The sequence below is a fragment of the Tetrao urogallus genome (genome assembly GCF_951394365.1).
Source record: "Tetrao urogallus genome assembly, chromosome: 17".
NCBI classification, from domain to species: Eukaryota; Metazoa; Chordata; class Aves; order Galliformes; family Phasianidae; genus Tetrao; species Tetrao urogallus.
This window is the reverse complement of record NC_136830.1, coordinates 10,838,790-10,847,473: the sequence shown is the minus strand read 5'-3', so window position 1 is coordinate 10,847,473 and position 8,684 is coordinate 10,838,790.

Genomic DNA, 8,684 nt, shown 5'->3' with positions numbered 1-8,684 from the left:
CCAGCCTGGTATCTCCAGCTGGCGTCTGCTACAGCTCTTGGGTCATCGTACCGGACTGGATGTCACACAGTGGAGGCACTCACCATTGCTTTGGGGGCCACAGAACCAGGAATCAGAGGGGCTTTGGTGGTCCCCTCTGGCAGGAGCAGCACAGGCGGCTCAAGATGACTTCAGTCTATCACTGGCTGGCTGGGTTTGCTTCCAGCCCACTCTGTCTGCTTCCTATGGAGTCAATGAGCCAATGGAGCCAGGGGAATGATGAATAGCATCTCGAGGCCGTGGGACAGGGAGTGGACCTCATCTGGGTTCTGACAAGGACCTCATCTGGGCACTGAACTGCCTGCAGAGCAGCCTGCAGCGGGCAGGAGGCCACACAAGGGAAACCCCAAACTACCTTGGGGTCCTTCCATGGCGGTGAATCAGCACAGGCTCCAGACATGAGGAAGGTATGGGTAAGCGTGGCGGCTGGACAAAGCCTTGCTGCCTCCAGCAGCCAAGTATTTCCTTTGGCTTGTGGTCATCTGGCTGTTACCTGGCTTCCCTGCCGATGCAGTGGAATTATGCTGAGGTAAAAAGGGAAAGAATTGGGTCGGCTGCCTGATGACATTTCCTTTTTATTTTATTTTCAATGTATTGCACAGAGAGCTCAGCCTGGGCTTTGGAGGGGTAGAAAGAGCCAAAAAAAAAAAAAAAAAGCACAAGGAGCAAACAAAGTAAAAAGCAGACAACACACTCAACATCTCTGCACCCGTTGGTAGGCCCAGATGGGAGCACCCAAAGGCACATAAAGTTTGGAGAAGCTCGGGAGCTGAAGGTGACATGCAGGCAGCCTGTGGGGTTTGCAGAGCTCCGTGCAGAGCAGGGCCAGGCATGGGCACGGGTCTGACACAGATGTGCCCATTTTCTGCTTTCAGAGAGATGCCAGCTTGCGTGCAAGTCGCCGTGCTGGGGAGCACCATTACCTACTGGTTGCAGTGGATTGGCTGGCCCGCTTTCCTTTTCCCAGGCTGTTTTACAGAGCACAAGATCTGAGTTACTTGGCTACAAGAGATTTTCTGCTCTGAAATTGGCAGCTGCTCATTCCAGAAGGGAATCAGCATATTTGGCCACTGCAAAGGAAGAGGGAAAACCATTATTTTTTCATTGCTCTTATTTAACTCTCCAGTGGGAGACACTGTACTTGGGTGACCCTCGTTACTAAGGCATTGCTAAGGCTTCCCTTTGCTTGAAGGTACAAAAGAAGATGTATTCAGGTCTCAAAATGCCTATATTCCTCTGGCTGGACTTGGGGCGGCCCACTGCCAAGTATCCAGTTGTGTCAGGCCTTACACAGCACTATATTCAACGTCACGGCTCCATGAGTCAGGATTTTCTTTCTAAAAGGGTTCACGTCAAAAGGGCCCGGCACAAAAATTCCCTATAGCCCAGCAACAGAGCGTGCTGTGTAAGAAGCTGTGTGAAGAAAGAGAGCGATGCGCGGCTCAGATAGCTCAGCCCGGGCATCCTTCCATGCTGCACAAAGGCAGCACTCAGCACCGCTCATGACTCAAGGGCTGCGATCGCTGCTGTGGGGTGAAAACCCGTGGCTCAGTGCCAGCGTGCCCACGGGGTGCCCTTTGGGTGCCCTTTGGATACCCATTGGGTGCCCTTTGGGTGCCCTTTGGATACCCATTGGGTGCCATTTGGGTGCCCATGGTCTCGCTCGGTTTTTTGGGGTGCTGGGGTTCCCGCGTCCCAAGGACAGTGGGCGGCTGTTGGGTTTTTGCTGTCTCGCAGATCAGCCTTTCCCCCGCTTTCCGCCCTCAATTTCATTAACCCCTCGGGACATGTGTCATCTGAAGGCCTTTGCGAAGGAGGCTGAGCATCACGATTTCCCATTGCCAGGAGGGTGAAATCGTAATCGCAGCTGGAAGTGACTCTCCTGAGGTCACACCACTGTGAGGTGGCCCCTCGAGGTGCAGTCATCAGGCGCTTATCTGGAGTTTCTACTATTGCACACACTTTGCTCTGTGAGGAATTTCCTCTCTTAATCCAGGATCCTGCTGGAGTCTGGCAAAGCAGCGTTCCTCTCCACGTCTCACCTACATCTCCTTTATTAATTTAAAGCCATTCCACATGGCTTGCTGTTGGGGCCGGCCCTGCTTAATATCCTTATTGATGATCTGGATGAGGGAATCGAGTGCACCCTCAGTAGGTCAACAGATGAGACCGAATTGGGGGAAGTGCCGATCTGCCCGAGGGCAGGAAGGCCCTACAGCGGGATGAGGAGAGGCTGATGGATGGGCTGAGGCCAACGGGATGAAGTCCAACAAGACCCAGGGCCATGTCCTGCACGTGGGGATGGGTTGGCAGTTAGACTTGTTGATCTTAGAGGTCTTTTCCAACCTTGATGATTCCGTGGTTCTGTCATTCTCCCTCGTCTTATTGCTGTCAGTGTCCCTGAAGGAGGACGTTTCACCCAAGTGCTGGAACCCCTCCTGATGGAAATTGTGCCCCAGTTTGAGATGTTGGAGGGCTCCAGCTGAAGGGCAGCACCCCTCAGCTCCCCATTTGGTCACTGAAGAGAGCTCAGCCCCTTTGCCATGACAATTCATAGCAGAAACCCAGGGACTCTGCTGTGCCCTATGTGGGATGCTGAGAGCTCTGCATGGGCAGATCATTTTCTGTCTGTGCAGCACGGTGGCTTTGCCATACTCCTTTGGAGCATCTGGTACTGGTTAGTGCCCAGCGGGCTGTAGGTCTGATCTGGCACTTCCTGCACTCCTTTGATCTTAAAAAAAGATTCAGCCACCGCGTGCTGGTGCAGCAAGGATGAGAAATGTGCTGCCCTCAGTGCTTCTGCAGCCTCGGGAGGAACAGAGCCACTTCCCTCGTGTCGGGCGATCGCGGGATGAGAGCTGACTCCTGCTAACCTCATGATGATCCCCATGGGCACAACCTGGGAACAGCAGGGATAGCGCATGGGCTTCATCCTGGGGATGGAGTCGTAAGGAAGCCCACAGGTTGGAGAGACTTCAGAGCCTAGCGGGTCCCACCCAGCCCAATCCGGGCTCTCTGCAGGACTTTTTGGTGCTTATTGCCTTGTTTTCTGACATGAAAATGCGTGACTGGGCACCATCCCATCCGCGTGGGCTGGGAGGAAGAGAGCAAGACTCAGCAGCTGCCCCTCTGCTTGGCATGGGGCTGGAAGGAGCCTGGGTGCTTCTGAGTAAGAGCAATTCCTGAGAAAAGTGAGGGTGCCCGGTGGGAGCTCTGGGACTCACCTGGGGAAGAGGAACGGGATGTGGCAATGGTTGGCTGTGGGGGCACGCTCACAGACGGTGCTTTCCCCAGGACGTGCGCCCTCAGGCTTTCCGACCAGACGAGTTACCCACAGACGCACCCGGAGCTTGGCACAGAGGAGGAGGATGCAGGATTTCCCCTCGCCGCGTGCCCAAGGAGCTCAGTTTCCCAGTGCTCTCCCATACGCAGTCGGAGGAAAGAAGCTGCTTTGCCATTTCCATCCGCTTGGTTTAGGCAGCACCAAGCAGCTTCTTGGCCTGGCTCACCCAGCGGGGAGAAGGAAACAGGATTTGGGGTCAAGCTTTGTGCTTAGCCTCAAATGTTGGGTTCCATGTGGCCCTGGATGTCCCATGATGGGGCAACCAGCAGCCATGTGTCACCAGGGCTGCATCCACTGCGCACACTGGCTCCTAGGGCACAACTGCCTGCCCACTGCCCCCAGGCTTAGGAGATGGCTTCAGAGCAGCAGAAGTGGTGTTGAGCTGCAGCTGATGGTATATCCTTCCCCTCCAGCTCCCAGGAAGGGAAGCTTCAGCACATTTGTCCCATGGCAATCATCCCCCAAACGAATGAGTGCTTTGGGACACCCCTGTCAGTGGTGGTGCCCTGGGGAGATCCCATCAGTGGTCCCCAAAACGAGTGAGTGCTTTGGGCCACCCACACCGGTGGTCCCCATAGGGAGCTTCGGGGCACCCCATCCATCATCCCCAAATGAATGAATGCAAAGGTTGCACTTGGAGAGCAAGGGGATTTTGGAGCCTCAGTTCAGATGAAAACAGCTGCCCTGCTGCGTTTGCAGGGAGGGCAGGGCGGGGAGCATTACTACCTCTGGTTATTTTTTGGAGAAATTTTGGTATTTCTAGGGAACTGCCCTGCCTGTGCATGCTGCCCAGCTGGCTCCTTCCTCCCCCGTGCTGATGGAACAATGTTTTTCAGCTCTCCACGAGCCCTGTGACTCCGCAGCGCAGGCAGCGCTGAGCGGTGCTCGGTGCTTTCCCACAGTAGCTCGGACACTGCTGTACGTAAGCCAAAAAAATCTGTCTCCGGAAGGGATTCAGTCCCATGAAGCCACTCTGCTGTCTGACACTCCGCAGCCTTATCCATCTCTTCTGTGTCTGCTCGAGGCACTGTGCCGCTCTGTCTGGGTCAGGGCTTCAGTGACATGGCCCCATGTACTCCAAGCCCCCCAGCACCGTCCTGCTTGCTCCCACCCAGCTCAGCCCCACGCACCGTACTGTCCCCAGTGCCACCAGCCCAGCTTTGGCACCGGCTCCCCAGTGACGCGCCAGCAGCTCTGCTCCCCACGTGCCGGCAGCTGGAGGGAATCAGGGATGCTGGAGACAATCTGGGCAAAGACAAGGGAAAAATCCTGGGAGCTGGCAAGGTCCCGCTCAAGTTTCCATGAGAAATGCAGCACGGCCATCCCCGCGTTGGAACCCACCCACACCCCCCCGGCGCAGCGCACCCGGATCGGCACCGAGCCCCGTCTCCAGCAGGGCTGATCCCAGCACCCGGGGGGTGCCCACTTATTTATTATGACATGTTGATGTTGCTGTCGGTGCAGCTCTTCTTTCCCTTTGTTTCAGTGCATGTGACGGAGCGATTCGGAAGGGCCGGAGGGGAGCGGGCGCATGCGGTCACCAGCGCTGCGGTGGCTGTCTGGCTGCAGCCGGGCTCGGAACAGCTGCCGGGCTCCCGGCCCGGATCTCCTCTGCCAAGAGCAGACACCCCTGCACGCCCGGCAGGATGCACAGCACACACACACCTCCATCCACACGTGGAGACAGAAGCACAGAACAGGCTGTGGGCCTGGCCCCATAGAGCTGCACGGGCAAAGGGGATGGGAGCAGGGATGGGAGTGGGGGTGGGAAATGCGTTGGCAGTGGGGATGAGAGCGGGGATGGGAACTGGGATGGGAATGGGGGTGGGAACTGGGATGCAAACTGGGATGAAAATGGGGGTGGGAAATGTGTTGGGAATGGGGATGGAAGCAGGGATGAGAACTGGGATGGGAATGGGGGTGGGAACTGGGATGCGAACTGGGATGGGAGCTGGGGTGGGAATGGGGATGGGAGCAGGGAAGGCAGCTGGGATGGGGACTGGGGTGGGAGCTGGGATGGGAGCTGAGATGGGAACTGGTATGTGAGCTGGGATGGGAAATGAGGTGGGAGTGGGAATGGGAACTGGGATGGAAATTGGGATGGGAGAGGCTATAGGAAGTGGGATGGGAACTGGGATGGGAGTGGGGATGGAAACTGGAGTGGGAGAGGCTATGGAAACTGGGATGGGAACTGGGACGGGAGAGGCTATGGGAACTGGGATGAGAGCAGGAATAGAAACTGGTATGGGAAGCGAGATGGGAGTGGACATTGGAGCAGGTATGGGAATGGGCACGGGAGGGATAGGAGCATGGAAGTGATTGCATGTGTCATTGGGAATATGGTTGAGGATGCTCCCAGGGTCACAGCTCCTCATCACTTTTGGGCCCACACTGCTCTCCCCACCGACCAGCACCAGGATCCAGGCTGTTTCCCTCTACCTGAGGTGTGGAAGTTTTAACCCTCTGTCAGAGTTAGACCAGGATGGAGAACATCACTCTGCCCCCAGGGCCAGTTCTCGAGGCACCCTCCTGCTCCAGCCCCCCGGCCACATTGAACCCCAGGGGAAGATGAGCATCAGGAGAATCCCACGGGCATAAGGAGCAGAGCCCAGGGCTTGGCAGTACCTGGCCAGGAGAAAGCACAACCCTGGAGCTGGGGTCAGCTGGCAGCCACACCACTGCACACCCACTTCGTTTTCTTGGGAAATGAGGCTGAAAGCAGCAGCCACAGGGGAGAAGGGAGCATGACCACATCTGGGAGCACTGGGCATGTTTTTTGATTCACTGCAATAAATCAACATGTTAGCTGAGCCCTGAAAAGTGGCCCAGAGGCAGCCAGAGCCTGTGGTGCTGTAGGTGCTGCTATAGGTACTATATAGGTGCTGCAGGTGCTGCTGTGAGTGCTGTAGGTGCTGTAAGTGCTGCTATGGGTGCTGTAGTGCAAAGCACCCCTCATTTGGGCTTGGAACATCCTCTCTCTCCCCACTGCTCAGGCAGCATGAGGAGCAGGTGGAAATGCTGCAGCATTTGCTCTTAATCAGAGCGGTTCTGCCATCCCTTTGGATGCGGAGAGCAATCTCTGCTTTCCATTATCTCTATGTCTTCGGGCATCTCCGCCTCCTTCACTAATTTTCTGACTTCTTCTCTTTGTCTCAGTGGGAAAAAGCAGCCACGGGATCATCCCACTGAGCAGTGCCAAAGCACAGCTCCCACTGCTGGCTCCCAGCATCGCACCCTGTGGTGGGACAGGCATGGGGCTGTGGGCACGTGTGCCCACCTGTGGTCCTTCCATGACATCCATGTCACGTTCCCTCCATTTGGTCTCAGGGAGGTGTCCTGTACACCAAACCCTTCTCTTGGTGAGTCCTTCCCATGGAGCCTCCCCACGGGGCCAGGCTGGCATTATATTCGTTGAGGCCACCCAAAACTGGTGCACCCCAAAGAGCTTCAGCCCCACAGCAAGGGGAGGCAGCGGCACATTGGGTGCACTGTCAGTAGGATGGAAGGAGAAGGGTCGGGATGATAAGAGCACCGAGCACCACTGCAGCATGACACTGCTGAGCGCTCCCCCAGCTAAGCTGCCAATGGGAAACCATGGGACTGTGTCATCCGGGGGGGTCCGGATCCGGCCCCCACCCTCCCCTCTGTGCCAAATCCCTGCAGGGCATGGAGGAGCCAGTCCCTGTGAAGGACATGGCACTCGTCTCGCCTCCAGCCCATTGTCTCGTTGATTGGTTACGGTTGGTCTTCAATTAGGAGTTGGGCCGTTGGGGGCATGAGGCCATTTCTTCCCATGCAAGCGTGCGGTTCCCGCGCTGCTGTGCTCTGATGTGGTCGGGGGCCCACGGGAGCATCTGCTCTTCCAGACACAGTGCCCGGGGATGAATGCATTTCAGATGGGCTCGGCTCCGCTTGCTGTGCTCGGGCCGGCGGCCAGCTGAGGATGCTGAGAAAACGCCGCTGGCCGGCCCCACGGACACAATGTTCTCCTGCATGGGGACCGGGCTGGCATCCCATATAGAGGCTGATCATGCTGCAGGCCATGTGAGACTCCAAACAGAGCCCGTCTCCCAAAGACCGACCCTTGTGGGCACCTCGGCCGTGGAGGTCAATGGGCTCCAGCAGGCAGCGGGGCGATGGATGCGCAGGCGGTGCCCGGTTGGGATGCAGGAGTGGTACCCAACGTGCAGCCTCGTGCTTGCACGCCTCGGGATGCTCCCAGCACACGGATGCAGCTCAGGCATTATGGCGCTCGCAGATCCCGGGGCTGCACCTGCAGGTCTGGTCTGGCCGGTGGCCCCAGGGCAGCGTGTGGACCCGTCCGGCCGGGTTACGCGGGGCGTGAGCAAGCACATGATGCGCTGCAGGGCCAAGGGCTGAGGTCAGCCCGGCACACCCAGGCAGCGGCTCTGACTTCACCGCAGGCAGCAGCGGATCCTCACGTACCGCGCTCCCCAAGGCAGCGGCTCGGGGACGGAGAGCGGCCGGTCAGAGCACTCCGGTACAGGGGCGAAGGCACCGTGCTCCCAGAGCTCTCCTTCCCTTGGCGTTCCCCACAGCCAACATATTTCCTCTGCTCCCGTGTCCAAAGGGGAACTGCTAATAGGGGCTCTCTGTGATGGTTTGCCCCGGCGCGTGCGGGTCTGGCTGAGGGGTGGCATCAGTGAAGGCTGAAGTCAGCCCCATCCCGCTGCCTGTGGCTGGGGATGGGTGCGGGGCAGCGGCGCAGGTCGGTGGGGAGATGGCACTGGCTGGGGGCCTCACAGCCCCATAGGGAGGGGAGGGATCTGGGTTTTGGCAGTTCTGGGTCTCCCTCTGCACTGCAGAGGTATCCACTTTTCCAGGGAAGGAAGAGTTAATCCCCGCCTGCCGCTAATGAGCCTTAACTGGGAATGACCCGACACCAGGGAGAAGTGAACCCATTGTCCTCCCTGTGTTTGACTGCCTTCCAGGGAGACTCATGAAACACAGAGCCCGGGCGTGAGTTCCCAATTTGTGTCAGGAGGCTCTGATTTATTCTATTTATTTATTTTTGCCATCTGGTTGAGGAGGGACGTCGAACGCAAGCGTGAGAAATCCAGATGTGCACCGCTCCCCACTCAGCATCCCAGTCCCCAGCCCCAAGCATGGGGCACACGGGGACAGGCTGGGACATGGTGACACCCTGGCACCTGTTGGTCCCCAATGGGGTGAGCAGTGAATGTGGCCATGGGGCAGCCCAGGTGACAGCGCTCAGCCCAGATGCCCATTGTGGGGATGGGGTGGCCGTGCCCTGAGCTGGGGGCAGCAGCCATGGGGATGT